This window comes from Acomys minous, assembly GCF_964271855.1.
Source record: "Acomys minous genome assembly, chromosome: 15".
NCBI classification, from domain to species: domain Eukaryota; kingdom Metazoa; phylum Chordata; class Mammalia; order Rodentia; family Muridae; genus Acomys; species Acomys minous.
Genome location: NC_140497.1, coordinates 62,576,913 through 62,598,126, shown reverse-complemented (window position 1 = coordinate 62,598,126; position 21,214 = coordinate 62,576,913). Strand labels below are relative to the sequence as shown.

The following is a 21,214-nucleotide window of genomic DNA, read 5'->3' as shown; positions in this document are numbered from 1 at the left end:
ATGTGCTTATTGCTAGTATAATGACATCTTTCCTGAGAATGGGTATTCTTGTCAATGATACCTGATTAATAATTTTTCAACTTTACAGAAGGATCCCCTATACAATTTCTAAAGATAGCCTATTCGGAGGTGTGGGATATTCTCTGCAAATCAAAGACCCAATTCCTGTTTCTCCAACTGTCATTGTAATAATTCTCCCTAAGACTATACTACTCGTTCAACATGCATTCTTTTTTTTTTTATTAGAAACAGTGTGGCCACAAAACCCTTTATTCTTTCCAGAGAAATCATAGAAAGAAAGGCAAATGAGATCAGAATAGAATTCTGACTTGTTCTTTGCCATTCTGTTGTCTCTTTAAACAAAGTTGGAATTTTCTTCCTTCCAGGCAAGCAGTGCCCAGTTGTGTACACAATGAGCAAAAAAATCATAGACGTATTGTTGAAATATGTCTTCAAGTTTGTATGTTGAGAAGCAAACCTCTAAATCTGTAGCAATGCCATGTAGCAGTTAAGCCACTGCATAGATGATGTCATAAGGGTGGGGCCCATGATGATGTTCAAGACTTAGAGACATAAACATAAAGAGTAGGAAGTAGCCTGTTTCTTGACTGGGATTCTGAGGACCTCCCTCATGTTAAGATGTAACATAAGGCTTTTACTAGGTATGTAAAAGTCTATGTACTTTGTATGTACAATGAACATGAATTCCAATGTACTTGTGCTTCATTTAGCAGAATTATAAACTATTTATAATTTTATCCTTTGTGTTACCAGCTCTAGGTTTTTTTAAATGTAAACTAATACAGTTAGAGGAAACCATGATTAAAGGTGACATGTGTCAAGTGTTACTATGCAATTAGAGACAGTTGGAGATAGGTAGTTTATGATTTGGAAGAGTTTGAGACTAGATAGAGTGCATACAAATCTTGTAAGTAAGGTCAACGATATCTATGAAAATTAAAATTTTCTTTAATATCTGAACTGTACTTATCTCAGATTTTAGCCAAAGCAAGGCTTCATTTTTCTTTATGCTTGTTAGTGGTGCAGTGAGGGTTTAAATCCAGCATGCATTCTTCACAAAAATGAAAGAGGGCACAGTGATGTTTTCCTTCCCTGAAAATACTCATTGGCGGATGTTCACCATGACTGCTGGAAGATTATATATGACTCTAGATAGAAACTTCCAGAGCCAGTGCTAAAGGATTCATGGAAGACTGGCAAGTACAATAGAGCTCTGGGAACTCACAAGGAATGAGCCTCCCAACTAGAAATGCCAGGGCACAGTGTGGTGAGCCAGCATCTCCACGGTGTTACTACAGTTTTGAATTCTAACCCACGAATCAGAGAATATGATGGACATGATTAAATTAGAGTAGATAGAACTGTAGGCTATCAGTAATGGGAATTACACTAGCCATTCAAAGGCTTATAATGCTTTGATGAGATGCCAGTGTTTTAAGGAAGGGAGGAGAAGGTACAAATGTTGTAATAAAATGATAATCTCTAAATGAACAAAAATGTACCAAAAGACCAGAGAAAGATGAAAATTCAGACATCTGAGAATTCTATGTGTTACTGGCAGCTGAAAGATGGAAGAGCCAAAGGTGGAAGAATATGGGTAGCATCTAGAACCAGACACCTCAGTGCTACAATAACAAAGATGTGAAATTGTAAGAGTACTTTTATTTTTTTTTTCTGAGAATTTCCAGATGAGAGATGAGTGTCTCCATTTTAATATATACAGAGAATTTTGCCATGATACATCATGACTCTGATCTCCAAAATATGAGCAAATTAATCGATACATAGAGTTATGTTTTTCTTTCAAATCACAATTGAACATAAGAGTATAATGTTGAGTTACTGGCAGACTGCTCACACATCTCATATGTTTCATAAGTGAGGTCCCTAGGCCCTGCTGGGTATATATAGTGTAGACAATTAAATCATTATATTTCAAGGGCAGTGACAAATCCTGTGTCAAAAACATATTAAATATAGAGAGCAACTAAAGAAGACATCCTATATCAAATGCTACATGTATTTTATGTACTCATGAATGCATACCTCCACAGAGGTCAACACACACATACTAGCACCTAGACAAATATGTATAAAAGCATGTATGTCATTTCAGTATCAATATATTCCATTTGTCTTAGTCTCTAGTCTTTCTAAGAAAGATATTTTCTTATTTTGTTACTTAATTGATCAGGGACTATCATTGATGTTAGCTTTTTTTTAAATTACAAGGTGCTAACTTCCTTTGTAGTGTGGAGTCCCCTTAAATTGTGTGACTGAATTAAATGCTTATATTCTCCTTGTCCTATTCTTAGGCCTCAAAGAAATGGGCAGTCCCAGAGATTCTTTAACAGTCTTGGATACTTTCTATTCAGGACACTTATGAGTCTGTTTTGTGTGTTACTTTGCCTTCTCTCTAATGCCCAAACCACACACTACTATGATGGACAGAATCAGTAGGCTTTTGGTTAATGAACATGCAATAAAATTAGCTATGTTTTAACTGAAATTATTGAAAGTTGATTTTTTTTATTGTGGCAATGTGACTTAATTTTTTTTCCTTACTGAACTGGAACATAGTCAGTTTGCAGGTTGTGATCACACAGATTCCACAGACATCTAAGAACATAACAGATTTTATGGTAAAGAAGAACAGCCAGTAGATCCTCCATTGCCCCAATGTCTTTCAAATATGATAGGACACAGGGAGTAAGAACTTGCAAATTCCATTTTTGTGAAGCCTGTTGTTGCAAGTTACTCAGGTGGTATAATAATTAGATCAATCATTATGAACACACACACACACACACACACACACACACACACACACACCATACACGTGTCCTTTACAAACATTTAAACCAAAAGGTATTGCTACAGAAATGAAATGACTTCTTAAAAATTACTTAAGAAATATACTCCTTTTAATTTTGGTTAAGCTGAGGAACATAATTCTATCTGGGCACTGGGTTTCTGAGAAAAAACTACCTTTAACCATTTTTCTTATTGGAACTAGAATATCAACTTTGCTTTACAATTTGGAAAAATCTAACATGCTATTGTCCCTATAGTCACAACCTTAAGTTATGAACAATAAAAATTATATATGATATTTTATGAAAAAATTTTGGCCCAAAATATTTTTATTGAACATAATTTGAAGAACAAAGAAAAATTAATCTTGTACAACAATGACAAATGTCTAAATTTTCTCATTAAACATCAAATATAATTTTAATATTTTCTATTTTAATGAACTTTATATTAATCCTTAGTTCTATATTTTTTTCCCAGCAGTAGAACTACTAGAGCATGGTTTTGGCTCATGCTCTGAACATAAAGTGATTCTAACATGAGATTACTTTGCCTTAGGCCAAGTTATTAATTGTTTTTCACAAAACCTCAGCCCTAGCTCAGGATCCTTTCTAGACAATGAGTAATAAATGCCACAGTTCTCCTCATTCTTCTGGGTTGACTGGGGACAGCAACTCTGTTGCTTATACATATGCATATCAGTATATGTTAAGGTATGTGTATTATACATGTATATATATATGCATATACATGTGTACATATGTGTGTATTATATATGTATAGATATGTATGTATATATACATATATGTATATACAATGGATTAGGGTTAGTACATGGAAAATATTAAAACCGTTTTCAATGTTGTCTTTAACATTAATCAGCTCATTATAAGAAGTTTCCATGCTATAACGTTATGAGTACAAGAGCTGCGGCAACCCAGAAGATGTTTTAGAGCAGTCGCTCCACCCCGTAACTGTAACACTGTGAACTCCCTTTACTTTTCTTCTTTTTAAGAATATACTGTCCTGAATGTTACTGTAATTAATCTTGATTTCTTTCAACTTGCAAACTCCTGCAAGGTGCTAACAATTGGAAAATAAAAATAGTACAAATTATTAGCATACTTGTATTCTCTATTGTTACTTTAACAAGGCTGCATCTCGAGGAACCTTTGTAAAAAGCCAGACAAGTACCTAATCATCACTAACAAATGCTGTGTATTTAAGAAACTGAAAATGCAATGATTTATTTAAACTCTTAACTGCTAATGAAATAACTGAAAAAAGGTCCAAGCGCTTAATTCATTTTTGATATTTCTATACATTTTACAGAATGCCACTTTAGAGCACCAATCAACTGAAAAAGCAATCTGAGTCAGAAATTTGAAAGCACATTATTAAATCAATTAACCTGTTAATGGTGACTGCCAGTTCATTCTTAAGAAAGACTCAGTAGCAGTATGATTAAAGTACAGTCATAGGTTTTTCTTTGTTCCAAGCATTGAAGGCAGGAAAATAATAAAACTGTGTTCAGCTTTGTCTTTAGCATTTATCATTTTGCTGTGAGAAGCTGCAAAATGGGTCATGCTGTTGGATGGGGAAATCTATTCTGAAGCATTTCCCATTAAGTGAAAATTATTTTCATGAAATCTTTTTTTTAATTGCTCAAAGTGCAAGTACCTTCACAGATTTATGCTCTGTTTAGTGGCAAAGTGAAATAAATTCATAATTCTACATCTGATACCCCACTTCTGGCTGGTTCCCATATATATGCATATATATATATATATATATATATATATATATATGTATATATATATATATACACACTACTTATAATCTGTTTTCACTACAGTAAACAGTTCCTAAAGCTGTCCCTAAGGAAGGTACAACATAAAATGTCTGAGAGTAGTTCAGTAAAAATAAATAACCGAGCATTCAGATATACTTTTAAGGCATGATGAATCTAACTCTGTTAAACTTCAAAAAGCTGAACTCACAGAAGTAGTGAATATATAAACTTAGAGTCTGAGGGTTAGAATTTCTCTGTGAGAGAATTTGTAAATAATCATTAGAAGAAAACACTTTATTTGATACTACATGTTTGAGAACCCATACTTTACCTACATGTTTGAAAACTAAGAACTCAGCCTATGATGATTCATGTGAAATAAGGCAATTTTAAACAAAATACATGAGCTGAGTGGCTAATCAAGTACAGCACTTTGTCCCCACAGACTTCTAAAATCTGGATGACCCACTGAAGGTATCAGATGTGGCTGGCTTCTGCCAGGGCTTCCAGTTGGTATTTACTTTGTGCCTCAGGTGGTATCTCAGTTAGAGGTTCAGTTGCTGTGATGAGCACTATGACCAAAAGCAACTTTGGGAAGTTTGGGGCAGGAATTCTAGCAGGTTAGGAAACAGATGCAGAGGTCATGGAAGAATACAGCTTGCTGCCTTTCTCCTCCTGTTTGTTCAGTTTGCTTCTTCTTCTTCTTCTTCTTCTTCTTTTTTTTTTATAGCACCCAGTACTACTTTCCAAGGGGTGAAACTATCATATGATCTGGGCCTTTCTTCACCAAACATCAAATAAGAAAATGTATCACAGGTTAGCTCATATGCCAGTCTGGTGAGGGTGTTTTCTCAGCTAAAGTTTCGTCTTCCCAAATGACTCCACCATGTATGAATTTGATGTAAAAGTAAGAATTACAAGTGGCTGGAAGGGAAAAGAACTTCCTAGGATTTCCTAAAGGACCGTAATCCATCTCATGGTAGTTTCACATCTAGGAGGCTCAATAACCTAAATATCAACAAAGATTCCACATTGCAATAGGGAATTTTGCAAAGAAACAAACACTCAAATAGAGCCGCTAATTTGTTTATGTACCAGAAACAAAAATGAGAATAGTTTTTGGGAGTCAACACTGGGAAAATTTCCATTCTATCTGCTTTAGATAAAATTTGAATTCACAAATTTCAGGTAAAATTAAATGATTATTAAAGGCATTTATTTTGCTCTAAAAATGACAAAGAAAATGTTCGCATATATCTCAGTTTTAAAGTGTGAGAGGGAAAATGGGGGGGGGATGGAGAGAAAGGGGGAAGAGGAGAAGATTACATTATATGTTACCTTAAAAAGAATGGTAATTTAAATAATAAGATTTCTTTGCATACTGCAATAGAAATAATACTTGAGAACATGTCAATTTCATGCTGTAGGAAAGAAAAGGTAACGTATTTTTTTGTCCTTCCAAAAATTAAGTAAGTGGTACCAAACCTTTGTAATATTTCAAAGATTGAACTTCCATTTCAAATTGCTCTTAAATTTAGTTTCCCACTGAATTCTTTTATAAATTTTGTTTTAGTGCTTCCCTACTTCTAAGGAAAGACTACATCATCAATATCATCTGCTATTACTCCAGTGGGTTCCCCCCCCCCCCGGGTGAGGTTTGTTGTCTTTTATTTGGATTTGATACATTTTCAGTGTACATACTCACTGCTAATTAGACACTTAGAAACTGCTGCAAATTGAAACATTATGCTAGATGAACTTATTATTTATTAAGCTGGTGAAACTGTGCTGTGGCATAGCATATCATGGCCTTGCAACCTGAATAGTTGATAAGATCATGGTTGGGAGGTTATGAATGTCATTGTTTGCAATATTACAAATTAGTTGAGAGGCTTCAGATGAAAGATAAATTACCTTTGAACATTCCAGTTCCCATGGCAATTTGTAGAAGAAAAACAAACCTTGCTTTTTTCTGTTGAAGCCTATTTAATCTTTTGAATTAGAGAGCTATGTCCAATCTTATACCAGCTGAGATGTCAAGAAATAATGTACTTTTGAAACTCTATTTTAAAATTACATTATAAGGATGGAAAATTGTAAAGATTGTAAAACACTATTTGTGTGACTTTCTTAATCTTCCATAGTCATTCTGCAATGAGGTCAGGAACAAATGTCAGGAGCAAGAATGTTGATGTTTATGGTCTTCCTCAAATCTATTTAATATAGAAATCAAATGATGAAACACTTTCATTAAAATATTCAATTTTGATTTAAGAGGAAGTTTTGCATCTAACCTGGGATGGCCTCAAACTTACAATCCTCTCGTTTCAACACTTAAATGATGAGACTACAGGGATGGGATGCCACGTGGGCTGTCAGTTGGCTACTTCTTCAACTCAGAAATGCATAACGTCCCAGTATGCCATTCATTTACAACAGAAATCCTTTCTGGTGCCACATACCCTCCTGGGGATCTGATGCACCCAAGTTATTTCACATTTGAAACAAAAATAAAAAGACTATATTTTGGGTTTATTTTACTTTATTTTTAATTTTATTAATTTATTCAAATTACAATTCAAACTGTTATCCCATCACCTGTATCCTCCCATTCCTGCCTCCCTCCCGCTTTCACGCTATTCCCCTCCCCTTGGTCTGTGTCCAAGGGGCACCTCCTCCCCCACTATATGGTCATAGGCTATCAAGTCTCATCTTGGTACCCTGCTTATTCTTTCTTTGAGTGCCAGTAGGCCTCCCCACCAAGGGAGGTAGTCAAATATGGAGCACCAGAGTTCATGTCAAAGTCAGTCCCCGCTCTCCACATAACTGTGGAGAATATTCTGTCCATTGGCTAGATCAGAGTAGGGGTTTGATGTTTACTATTGTATTGTCCTTGGTTAGTGCAAGAGTGTGAGCAAAACTTCCTGGGCCTCAATCAACCCATCACGATGTTCTTCTTGTAGGTTTCTAGGACTCTTACCTAGAGTCTCAGTAGGATGTCCTCACATCTATCCCAATTTCCTGGTAAGTAAAGACTTTCGTGGAGAAGTGCCTTTGGGCTAGTGCCTAATTATAAGTGAGTATATACCATGTGAGTCTTTCTGCTTCTGGGTTAACTCACTCGTTATGATCATTACTAGTCCTATCCATTTGTCCACAAATTTCAAGATTTCTTTGTTTTTAATAGCTGAGTAGTATTCCATAGTGTAAATATACCACAATTTCTTTATTCATTCTACAACTGAGGGACATTTAGGCAGCTTCCAGGTTCTGGTTATTGTGAATAAGGCCACTATGAACATGGTTGAGCATATGTCCCTGTTGTGTGGTGGAGCATCTTCTGGGTATATTCCAAGGAGTAAATATCTGGGTTTGAGGAAGCCCTATTCCCATTTTTCTGAGATAGCATCAAATAGATTTCCAAAGTGGCTGTACTAGTTTGCATTCCCACCAGCAATGAAGGAGTGTTCCTCTCTCTCCACATCCTTGCCAGCATGTGGTGTCACTTGAGTTTTTGATCTTAGCTATTCTGATGGATGTAAGATGGAATCTCAGAGTTGTTTTGATTCGCATTTCCTTGATGACTAAGGATTTTGAGCATTTCTTTAAGTCTTTCTCAGCCATTCAATATTCTTCTGTTGAGAATTCTCTGTTTAGGACTGAGCCCCATTTCTCATTTGGGTTATTTGGTTTGGTGATGTTTAATTTCTTGAGTTCTTTATATATTTTGGATATTAGACCTTTGTCAGATGTAGGGTTGGTGAAGATCTTTTCCCAGTATGTAGGCTGTCGCCTGTTATGTTGATATAACATAACATACCATATATATATATGGTAAAACTTCAATTAAAAGTATACCACCAGGTAAGAAAGTGAGAGATTTTGAATGAAGTCATACTTTCATTCAAAAAATTTTTATTAGCTTCCAAATGTCACAATAACTGCAGTACCAATTGTATCTGCTATGAATATGGTGTGCTACAAAATGTTTTCTAAAACTCATCACTATTTAATTTTCAGCCAAATTAAGATTTGTAGATAAAATGCTTGTAAATAAATAGATTAAAGAATTTCACAGTTTTCTATCAGTAATAGTAAAACAAAAAGAAATATCTCAATAATCATGGGAACAGATAGGAGTCAGACACAAACAGAAGTCTGGGAGAAAAAAATTCATTCAAAATTTCTATAGACTAAAAATTTCAAAATAGTACAGCTTACCCAGCATCTCAGATTAGACAAATGACAATACCAGGTTGTGACCCAGCTCTCCTTATGTTGAAACTCTAAAATGTGTCCCACAAACACTCACTGAAAGAGTGGACATGGGAAACATTGCAAAATATTTCTCCTGCCCTGAAGAAGTTTACACTTCTCTTTTAAGTTATCTTTCATTTGGATGTGACCTTTTGCACTGAGATTAGGAAAAAAAACTAAAATCTATTAACAGAGCTATGATACAAGCATGAAATGTGGCACAATTTATTATCAACCATTCCCAAATAAAGGTATAGGTTGGTGGAATGAGAATCAACCTGAATCTCTGAATCAGCCCAAGTGATATTCATACATAAAATATACATGAATATGAACTCATACATATGATCTCTATACAGAAAAATACAAATATGCACTCATACAAATGCATGAAGACACACATACTAAAAATGTGGAAAGTTTCTTTCTACAAATTATAAATATGCAAAATTATATTTAAAAGGTTTAATATTTTAAAGGATGACCTAGAAGCCATTAGTGGTAAGAATGACATTTATAAGACATTACTCTGAGTTCTTCATTACTTAGCCACATCCTGAAGCAATCTTTAATAATTCCTTTAATGGAATGAGCAGATAAGAACTGTAATGAAGCTCCTCGACTTTTTCTGTTAAATTGACATTTTATTAGGTAAGATAGATATTTAATCCTCTATGTTCCATGTTTGGGCCTATTATTAAACAAAAACCTCTCACACTAGTTCTTCTTCTATCCATTTCCCTGCAATTTTCATAATTTCAGCTTTATTTATAGCTGAATACAAGTCCATTGTGTACATGTATTCAGCTTCTTCATTAACTCACTCATCTGTTGCTGTCTATCTAGGCTCTTTCTATATCTTCAGTACAGTGAATGCTTCGGGACAAAACAAGGATGATCAAAGATCTCTGTAGTATGCAGGCTCACAATTCTTTGGGTATACAGGTCACACAATAGGCCTACATTTTCTGTTTTAAGGAACATTCATTCTGATTTTCATAGTGCCTTTCTACATTTGCATTCACACTAGTAGTGAATAAATATTCTTCTTTTCCCTCATCCTGCCCCAGCATTTATTGAGATCATTTTATTGATGATAGGCATTCTGACTGCAGTGGGATAGAATTCTAAATCGTTTTTAGTTTGTGATTCCTTAGTGAGTAAGGATGTCAAGTACATATAACATATTTATTGGTCATTTGTATTTCCTCCTTTGAAAATACCCCATTAAGGTCACTGACCCATTTGTTGGGACTTTTGGGTTCATTTGTGTCTTTATTTAGTTGTTTATATATTCTAGATGCTCATCTCTACTTGATGTACAGTTGGCAGATATGTAGATAAAAAATTTCAGAAAGACAGATACCATATGTTCACATTTTCTAATATGCTTGATCTGCATTTGAAGAATGCAGATGATGCAAGAGAGGAACCTATCCTAAAGGAACGCCGTGGAGAGTGATGGGATACATGTGACATGACAGGGCAGGTTGAGCACATGGAAGATGGCATGACCTAGAGATATGGGAAAGGCATGGAAGAAGATGAGTAGGAGAAATTCTATTCACTTTCCATTCAATGTTAAATTTCATAATATGACATAGTACTTGCTATGTTAACTTTTAAGTTTTAATTTAAAATGAATAAAATGTAATAAGATAAAATAACCAACTAATACTACTTTGACAGAACAAAGCTAAGTAGACTTTGAGATTACAAAGCTAGTAAAATGGAGGGCTTACAGCTACTAGAGATGTTGCAAACACTATGTTCCCTAAATTAAACATACTGCTAAAAAAAAAAAGAGGAAAAAAATACAAGATACATATTTCAAAATGCCTTCACAAAATTCCACCTTATACCCCACTAATACATATCTATGTATTAAAATTTGAATTAAAATGCAGACATCCTGGTAATTCTCAATAACAATTCAACCAGATGCTCAAACTCACAGGTAAGGTCTTTGTGCTTTTAAGAGAGTTTTCAGCTATGTTGCTAAAAGAGTCTGTTCATTGAGATCACTAAAATGCTTAGATAACTAACAAATAAGAATGAAGTAAATAATGTTTAAATAATATATGCAGATTACATCCAGATTGTTATCCCTCCTCCCTCCCTCTTTCATGCTATTCCTCTCTCCAAAAACAAAAAGAAGAAAAGAGAGAGAGAGAGAGAGAGAGAGAGAGAGAGAGAGAGAGAGAGAGAAGAATGAAGTAAAATAATATGCAGGCTTATAGGGATGACATTTTATTTTATTTTTATATATGTATCATTGATTAACTTATTCATATTACATCTCAATGGTTATCCCATCCCTTGTATCCTCCCATTCCTCCCTCCCTCCCACTTTCCTCCTACTCCCCTCCCCTAGGACTGTGACTGAGGGGGGACTTCTTCTCCTTGTGTATGCTCATAGGGTATCAAGTCTCTTCTTGGTAGCCTGCTATCCTTCTTCTGAGTGTCCCCAGGCCTCCCCATCCAGGGGACATAGTCAAATATGGGGCACTAGAATTCGTGTGAAAGTCATACCCCACTCTCCACTCAACTGTGGGGAATGTCCTGTCCATGGCTAGATCTGAGTAGGGGTTTGAAGTATTGCCATTGCAATACTGCATGTATTGTCCTTGGCTGGTGCCATAGTTTGAGCAGGACCCCTGGGCCCAGATCTGCCTGTCATAATGTTCTTCTTGTAGGTTTCTAGGACCCTCGGGGTCCTTCTATTTCCCCATTCTCCTATGCTTCTCTCACCTAGAGTCCCAATAGGATGTCCTCCCCTTTGTCTCACTTTCCTGGTAAATACATTTTAAAGCACTGTACACAGTCTCAACATTCAAAATTTGATTTATGTTATATGTATATGTGCTGTGTGAAAGGAGGGCACATGTGTGGAACAATGTTCACAGGGAAGTCAGAGGACAACCACAAATATGTTCCTTTCCTTCAACCTTTCTATGGATTCCAGGATGAACCTGGTGTCAGGCTGGAGCAGCAAGCACCCTCTTCTCTGAGTCATCTGGGCAGCCCAGACTCTCTAGCCTTTAAGTTCAAGGACAGAGAGAAAGAATGTGCAGGTATGTGTCAGTATACAGCCCAAAACTATTGCCACTAAAAGAACTAGAAATAGCATAAGAAGCATTACAGGAAGATATATTTCAATACAGCCCTTTAGGCAAAACAGTAAGATTAAATAAATACAACAAAGTTAAGGGAATGTTTAAATTGCCATAGTCTTGAATAGGAAGAAGTGATACATAAAAATCACTCTAATAAATTTCAATATTTCTTTGTTTAATAGCTGAATAGCAGTCCATTGTGCCAACCAAGGTCCAAGTAGGATGTGCATCTAGACCTTCTGATCAGATGTAGTAGACAGGCAGCACAGTCTCCTGTGAGTCCCATAATACGGGTACTAGGGACAGCTTCTGACATGAACTTTGTCCTCCTAATGTTAATCACCTCCCTCCCTGGCAGGTTGACCTTGCCAGGCCTCAGAGGAAGAGGTTACAGGTAGTACAGAGGACACTGTATAAGCTGAGGTCAGATGTTAGGGGAAGAGAGGGCTCCCCTTTCTAAGGACTAGGAGAGAGAAGGAAAGGGGATGAGGGAGGGCATGGGAACCAGAGGTGAGGAGGGAGGAAGTGGGATTGAGAAGTGATGAAGGAGGGGTTGCAATCAGGTTGCAAAGAATTCAAACTGCAGAACAAACAGGTAACTTATGTTGCTAATCCCACAACATGGACCTAGCTCTGAGACTGACAGAGATACAAATGTCGATGCATAGGCAAGGCTTTATGTTGGTCCAGATTCTCTGTGACTTATTATTAGAGGCTATTCTTAGTATGGCATGAAGGAAGATATGCAGATATCTTACTTCTGCTCATACAATGAGCAGAGAGCCAACCTTAATTGTTCTGTGCATCCCACATACATCATACAATTATAATTTTAGAACTGTATAATGCTTGTGAGAAATTATGTTTTCAGAACAAAAGAATCAGACACTGACGCTGGATCAGGCCTGACAGGATTCATTCCTCTCAGCATCCTGCATGCTGACATCCTGCATCCTCCATGGTCCAGCCCCAGGCACCTCAGTTTCTATTCCTCATCAGAACAGGACAGCTTCCAGGACAGCATTGTAGAAAGCTTCTGATCCCAATTGGTCCAGCATTTCAGACTGTCCCACACAGGACTCCTTTTAAACCTGGAACTTCTCAACATTTAGAAAATGGACCACAAATGCTATCCTTGGCTTATTTAACCATTTGCCCCATTTTTGGCCCCTTCAAAGGTATTATTTGTCCTAAATCAGTCTGAAGAATCCTTAAGAGAGCGGCATCCTATTTCCTCTAAAGGGTGTTGGGTAGGTTTCTGTTTGCTCTTTTGATATATAGATGCTTATTTTCATTGGGAGGTGGTTATAAGTTAGTATTGGTCTTATTCAGAAAGAAAACTAGGTTGGACTCAGGGACATATCTCTTTTCCTTTATCTTTCTTTCATAGGTAAGGAGATAAGAGTGGAAAAGAAAGAAAGGGGGATATAGAAATATAGAGGGATGATAGAACAAAAGGTAGAATATTGAATATACTCCTCAACTCAAGGCCTTGTTACTCACAAATAAGGGGTTTTTTTTAATTCATTGGTATATAATTTTGTATATTGAAGCAAAATAAGTGTAATACTGATACATTGGTATAGAATTAAAATATAAGATTATTCTTCACACATATTTTTCCACTCTAACATGAAGTATTATATCCATCCAACTCAATTATAATACAAGGTTTATTTCCAATACCTCAAAAGTGGTGCTACAGCCTATTTAGGGCAATTAAGTAATACAAGCTAATTGTTAGTTAAACAAATCATGGTCATGTCAAATTCTAGTCTAGTTTTATCAGAAGAATATATATCCTAGGTCTAATAGATAGATATGATTATATATATATGTATATATATATATTTTTATATATGTTAAAATAGTTAAATAAGGTCTTCAAAAGCCTCAGAGACCTATAGAATATGGCATTTAAAGATGTTTTTTATTATTCTAAAGATTCTTTGACAAAAAGACAAGTTAATTCTGGCAACACCCATCTGTCATCAAAGAAGATGATGAGCATCAATGAGCCTACTCATGGAGTTAGCTTCAAATGTGTTAAACAAGCTTCTGTGCAAAATGTCCTTGTTTCTGCCACAGACAGAATTCTGCCTAAAAATGTGCAAGCTAAGATGCAGGCAGAGTCTATGGCCAAACTCTGCTAAGACAGAGTAAGCAAGACCTTTATAGTTCCAGCTTCACAAATACATCTGTCAGATATATTGGACTAGAAGGCTAAAGACGATGCTCCAACATTATAGAGAGTGTTGGGTGACTGTTCAGACAGTATACTGTCTCAGTCATTTTTATCATTTTAGAAGCTGTTAACCTGTACTTGTGGTTCACTCAGGTATTTAAATTTTATTCCTTCTGATGTCTCTGATGGGGTTGAAGACCAGATAGTTTAGTCTTACAATTAAGCTTAGTAGGTTAGGGGTTAATATGTTTTTAGAACAAGATAGATGTTTAAGTTAATAGAGATGAGATATGATAATTATTGATTTTCATTCAGAAATTTAGATCCAACAAGAGAGGAAAGATGTTTACTTCAAATTTGCCAAATACAGATAGCCAAATCACTATGAATGTAACATTTATATAATTCTTGATTGTCTCATGGTTGTTCTTGCTGTATGTAGTTTATTTTATTCATGTGTAATAATATAAATGCATATGTTAAAAAAGGAACATAATAAAAATGAAAGGAAAGAAATCACTTTAGTAATGTTTCTATTTTAGTGAATTGTTTTTCCTACAAGCTACTTCAAAGCATGTTAGAAAAAAGCTGAGATATTAGTGTGGAAATAAGTAAAATAAACAGAAACAACATAATGTTGGCTTTTACAAGCATTGAATTCACTTTTTGTAAGAAAATAACCAAATCTTGGTCAAGGGTTGGCATTTCTTGAGTCCTGACTGCCCTCTTATGAGCACACCTACTCCCAAGGTAATGGTCTCTGCTTTGCCCTTGTTTCTTTAACTATGAAAAGCAGCAAAGTACCAATAAGAAACTACAAAATTGCTTCTTTTTCAATCAGAATAAAAATTATATAGGAATATAGCAAATGTACTGGTTGAATTTTGAGCAATAGGGGAAAAGGAAAACATACAATATGAAATGCTTGAAATTTTGTAAATATCTGAAAATCTATTTTCAACTGTGGAAAATGCACCTCTAGTTTTAATATTTCATCTGAAATATCAAAGTATACATTTGTTTGTCAAACTATTACTATGAGTTTAATATGAGCAATAATACAGTTAAGAAAATGTGACTGTCTTTTATTTAAAAATAAAGGTCAGTTAATTATACAAAGTAACATGCTTCATCACGACTCCTTAATGCATGAATATAATGTGTTTTAATTAAACCCATCTTCTTACCTTTACTTGTACTCTCTCTCTCTCCACTCCCCTCTTTAAATGTCTAATATGTCCCATTAACTTTAATGTCTTTTTGTCCCTAAATTCTACATGAGAGAAAACACAGACGCTTTTCACTAAGGGGCTGGCCTATTTCACTCAACAGGCTAGTCAATGCCATATGTTTTCTTCTGTGGTCACCAATATTTTTCTTTTTTATAGATGAATAAAATTCTATTGTCTGCCTCCAACCCCCACCCTCCATCGCACCTCCCCACACATCCCTAGTCTCTTACAATTCCTTTCTGGCTCCTCTCTCCCTGTCAGTTTCATCTTTTAATTATTGTTTTCATTTTTGATTTTTTTTTTTTTGCAAAGTATGAAATTGCATTTTTAAAGATTCTAAGAGTTATTGTTTATGCTCTCACAAGTCATTATTTTATGTTACAATCAGTTTAATTGAGTGATCAAATTAAGTCACAGTAGCTTGGTATAGTGAGAAACAAGAAAGGCTGACCATTGTTCAAATATACAGACCAGTGCAATATCAGGTGTGAGTGTGGATACAAAACAGAAAATAACAACAACACCCAATCATTCATCCACAACTGTAAGAAGTTATGTAGTTTGGGTGAGTTATTTCCTAAAAATTCATATGAGGGAATTGGGGATATACTAGCACAGTACTTTTAATTTTAGGCAATATGGGTGGTTATGTTTTAGGACTTTGGTGCGTGTGTTCTTAAAGAGGATAGCACACTACCAAGAAGAGACTTGATACCGTATGAGCATGTACAGGGGGAGGAGGTCCCCCTCAGTCACTGTCATAGGGGAGGGGAATAAGGGGAAAATGGGAAGGAGGGAAGAATGGGAGGATACAAGGGACGGGATAACCATTGAGATGTAATATGAATAAATTAATAAAATATATTTTTAAAAAGAGGATGTAAACTCTAGCCTCTCTAAGTATTTCTTTCTTTTGATTTTGTTACAATAAGGGATAAAATGTACCTCTAGTGGGGACATGCTCCTGTCTACTCGAGAGTTAATTCAGTTAAAAAGGAGTCGAGGCATATAAGCTGCCACTCCTTGTGGCGCCCACGCCACCACGGTACCGAGTCAAGGGCAAGGGACTGCGGATTTAACTCACACACACATACACACACAATAACACAGCGGTCCTTCCTGCTAAGAGAGCAGCAGCAGCTTCAACCTTTATTGGGTGTTCAAAGAGCCTTCTTATAGACAGCAAAACAGGAATGCCACTGGCAGGTGAAATCCCTCAAGAGGTGATTGCACACAGGAGGAAAAGTCTCAAGGAGGGAAGGGGTGCATTCCCAGAGCAGTAAACATGACTAGCTAACCAACATAAACACAGACATGGAAGCTGCTAGAAACAGGACATGAAACAGCAAGGCAGGCAGGCAGCCCAGTCGGGCCTGGTTCCTACAACTCCTGGTGAGGCAGGTTTACCTAAGATGATATACTCTGCCTTCTGTGAATATCTGTGCCCTAGTAAAGTCCCTACCAGTTGCATGAGGTCCATCTGGTCTGACTACCTTCACAAAGACTGGGTTTTATTCTTCTCTGTATTTCTCTTTTACAAGATTGCCAAAGCCAGTGTGTTATTAACTCTTCTGTTTCAAACTTCTTTAATATTTGTCTATAGTTTCCCTCAAGGCCTATCTCATGTAACTGACCTCCATGGTGATTTAACTACTTCACTCTGAGAAACTCTAAGATTTAGAGCTTGCATGCCCTTAGGAGGGATATATTTATACTCCAATAATTGATACTTGAGTATGAATTAAGACCATTTTAATTTTTTATTTTTGGCGATGAGAATAAGTCCTCAAGAACGGGCTCATACTTCCTGGTATCATCTGGGGATCTACTATAAAGCTGCAAGACTTCCAGGAACTCTTCCTTCCTGCCTTTTAATCTTTTAATTTAGTTCCGAAAATGAACTCATTTTCTCTACCACTAAATGGCGCCGTTTTGGTACAAGGCTGCTTACTCTGTACAGTATGCTGTTATCTACAGAGGCCAGATCTTTGCAGCATCCTCATCTTTTTCTGAGTCTTGACAAACTGAAATAAGCTTATATGTGTGCCTATTTTAGGAGTATACACGTGTGTAGAATATATATTCAAATATAATATGTTATAACATATAGTATATAACGTGTATGTATGTAGGTAAATTATATAAACATAAAGTTAGTTATTTTGGGTATTTCAATATAGTAGTAGATACACTGAGAAATCGGATCATATGATCAGCATGATTCAACAATAAACTTTTCACTGCCCTCCTTGCACCTAGGATGTGAGGTATATTGGTTCATGCAATGAATCAGCAAAATGAAAAGACTAAATAATGTTATGAAGGAACAGTGCCTTGTGAAATATAAAGTGCAGGCCAACATTATCAACTACAAGAAGCACAGGAAAATAACTAGGAAATTTCATTTGGCAGGTGATGTCACGGTCATGGAAGCCTCCTATTCTACTCTGTCACCTGTGTCACCCAACAGGGAGTACAACTCCACATTGTGTAGCCCAGCTAGAAAAAAAAATCTGTCACAGAAAGTCCACAGCTTTAATTCTTCTATTGTGTTTTTGCTTGTTTGTTATCTTTATCTTGGAAATTAAAACTAAGACCCTATTTTAAAGGTCTCAGGAAAAGACTTCTATTTACCAAGAGATTGTATTTTTCAAAAAATATGGGGAATGCCATTTGTTCCCTTTGAATACTGTTGTCCTTTGAAAATGTGTGAAACTGAGAGGGTTGGATACAACATCAAACATTCGGGGTCCAAGTTAGCCAAGTTTTTTTTCTCTGAAAGTGGAAAGTGATAAAATTATAAATAAGACTAAGTTTAAATTAGTGTTTTAAGCAAAGTCTTAACACACAAATATAAAAATAAAGCAAGTACAATGCCAGTTTGAACAAAGGATATTAGGGCATAAGCAACAGGCTAAGTAAAATAAATAGACACTTGTCTTAGTGGGGTCTTTTTTGCTGTGAAAAAATGCCATGATCACAGTAACTCTTATAAAGGCAAAAAACATCAAATTGTGGCTGGCTGCAGTTCACAATTTTGGTCCATTAGCATTATGGGGGTTTGGGAGTGGGGCATGGCAAAGTACAACCAGACATGGTGCTAAAGGAGCCCAGAGTCCTACATTCTGATCCGCATGCAGCAGGAAAAATGCTGAAGCCGCTGTGACTGGCTTGAGCTTCTGAAACCTCAAAGCCCACACACAGTGACGCACTTCCTCCAGCAAGGACGACACCTATGCCAACAAGGCCACATGTCCTTATCCTTTCAAATAATGCCACTACTAGCAGCATGTTGGAGTCATTTTCATTCCAATAATCACACCACTGAAGACATGTAACTTTAAGGTAACATTTTAGTATTCACATGACTTCAGAGAAGACATTACAGACATTGAAATCATATTTTACATGCAACAATTACAGCAGAAAGCACGTGAAAAGCATATTTGCAAGGATGCTGTGTTAATGCAATCAAATGAAAGAAAAGCAGCTAATCTCATATTCTCTGCAACTTATTGTCTACATCTCTTTTTTAAAAAAATTGGTGATTGTTTGTCATCACGTCATGTGGGAACCATCAGAAACGTTCACCTTTGAAACATCTGAATTCAATTCCTGCTTAACCAATCTTCACAAACAGGTTGCACGGCTACGTCAATTTTTCAGTCTGGCATGCTCCTGGAGTCTGAGTACTAAAGATAGACCTTCGTTTCAGGAGATTTATACTCTTCTCCTCAAAATCTGGTATCAGCCTCCTAACAGAAGAATGCTTCAGAGCCTTTGTTTGTCATCTTACAGACCTGAGTATGAATTCTCATCCAAGCCCTAAATGCTAAGAGATTTAAATTATTAGTATTAAAATAGAGTTTCGTTACTTACTTTATAGATTTATGTTTAAGTTTAAATGTTTAAGCTTTCTTCTCAATGCCTTCTGCATGAAGCTCCCTCAGTAAAATAGCAGTTTTACTATAGAATTAAACTTCCATAGAAAATGTAAGTGACTTATAATCAATGACAGTAAGAAACAATAACATAAGCAGAACCATTTTATTGAAACTCTTCTGCATTTAAGCAATATACACACTACTGGAGAAGGAATCTTTCCACATATAAAAGTAGCTTTGGGAACAGGTTCCCAGGGAACAAAATTTACATAGAAATTGATTTTGACAGATGGAGTGGAGACTCACTTTATATCAAAAAGAAGGGTAATTTTTATATCTATAGACTGGACAGAAAATAATCTTATTCTTTAAATATTTGTTTATGGAAATGATTGTACATTCCTTTGGTTTAATTGAGATCCAGTTTTTAAAGCTTCAACAATTTTTAGAATGTGATAAACAAAATTATCATATGTAATTTATGTTTATTTAACATAGATTGTCAATTTATATATACTATGTGGAGAGATAAGGAGACTATATATATTCTTTAAATCAATATAGCTTTTGTCACATAGTATATCCAGATTACAGTTTCCCTTCCTTACTCCTCCCAGTTCTCCTGAAGTTCCCTCCCACCTAGATTTGTCCCCTTTTTATATCTCATTAGGAAAAAAAAACAGACTTCTAGGGAATTAAAATATGATATGATATGATAAATGATAAAACAAAAACTAACAAGAGAAAGGATAAAACAAGCAGAAATAAAGAAAGATTTAAAAAGCACAAGAAACAGATATAGACACAGAGATCTCAGAGAGTTCAGACACTCACTAATCACATAAATTTACTGAGAAGGCATCGTATGTGCAAGCAGTTATAGATAAAATAAGTACGTGTGTGTGTGAGCATGTGTGTGCATGTGCGTGTGCGTATGTGTGTGTAATGGAAAAGTTTTAAAACAACATTATGAGATTAGGAACCTCTGAGTTCTTCTTCGGTTGGCCACTGACTCCTGGGCAAAAGTAGTTTGCTTCCCCAGTATGACTTTCTTGGAAAGAATATAAATACTTATTTGCAAGTAGTTAGTAACTGTAGCTAGTTTCTTGGGGTAGTGAATATAGCGGTGGCATGTGTGTCTACTTCTCCTCAAGACTGTTTCTGGTGGGCTTCCAAACTTGCTGTTTCATGAATAAGTTACCTACCCTAAGGGTGGATTTTACATTACCACTTGCCATATATGTCCCAGAACCCTAAAATCATCCTTAAATCAACTTTAATATAAATCACTTTCAGAAAATTCAGGGATAATTGCTGATGTCGAGAGAAGAGCAGATACCATAGAAACAACCTCTTCACTAATCTTTCCTGGTTTGTTTGAACACCATGAAGACAGTTGTTTAACTATCTGCCAAAATTTTACCATGGAATCTTGGAAACCGAAAGTTGGTCTCCTCTGCCTAACTGAACCCAGCTGAGTTGATCCATAAATGGGAATACTTGCAAATTATCCATTATTGTCCTGACACTTTGGTAAAACATGCATAAACCATGTTCAAGCCCTCTATGCACAAGCAAGCTAATTTTAAGAAATTATTTTTCTTATTTTACATTAAGATCTTACATGGATTCATTTTCAATTTTCCCTTAATCCTTGATAGTATCAGAGCATATGAAGATTGTCAGTAGTAATCCATTAGTAGTTTTAAATGAACTAAACAGTGTGGTAAGTGCATAACATACCTGTGCATTCACTCCTGACAGGATTTTTAAGGTACTATATAGATTATATTGCAAAGGATGAGAGCCAATCCTGAAACAACATGAAAGCTGCCCCACCTCACACACAAATGGTTAGCTGTAATCTTCACTTTGGCAAATTGATTCAAGATCAAATCACCTTAAGTATTATT

General features: G+C 35.8%; 1 long non-coding RNA gene and 1 pseudogene across 2 annotated transcripts in view; both read left to right on the top strand.

Annotated features, from left to right (window-relative positions):
• The first annotated feature begins 576 nt into the window (after nucleotides 1-576).
• Nucleotides 577-6,259, top strand: LOC311584378. Its single transcript, XR_014774843.1, has 3 exons — nucleotides 577-662; nucleotides 1,583-1,670; nucleotides 6,201-6,259. It is a non-coding gene; the product is annotated as an uncharacterized lncRNA (long non-coding RNA).
• Nucleotides 6,260-11,780: 5,521 nt separating this feature from the next.
• The window catches only part of LOC311584178 (heterogeneous nuclear ribonucleoprotein A/B-like), a 91,652-nt pseudogene continuing 82,218 nt past the window's right edge, over nucleotides 11,781-21,214 (top strand). The window contains exons 1-2 of the transcript in view: nucleotides 11,781-11,958; nucleotides 20,963-21,027. The product of the transcript in view is annotated as a heterogeneous nuclear ribonucleoprotein A/B-like (transcript). The remainder of the gene's footprint in view (nucleotides 11,959-20,962; nucleotides 21,028-21,214) is intronic.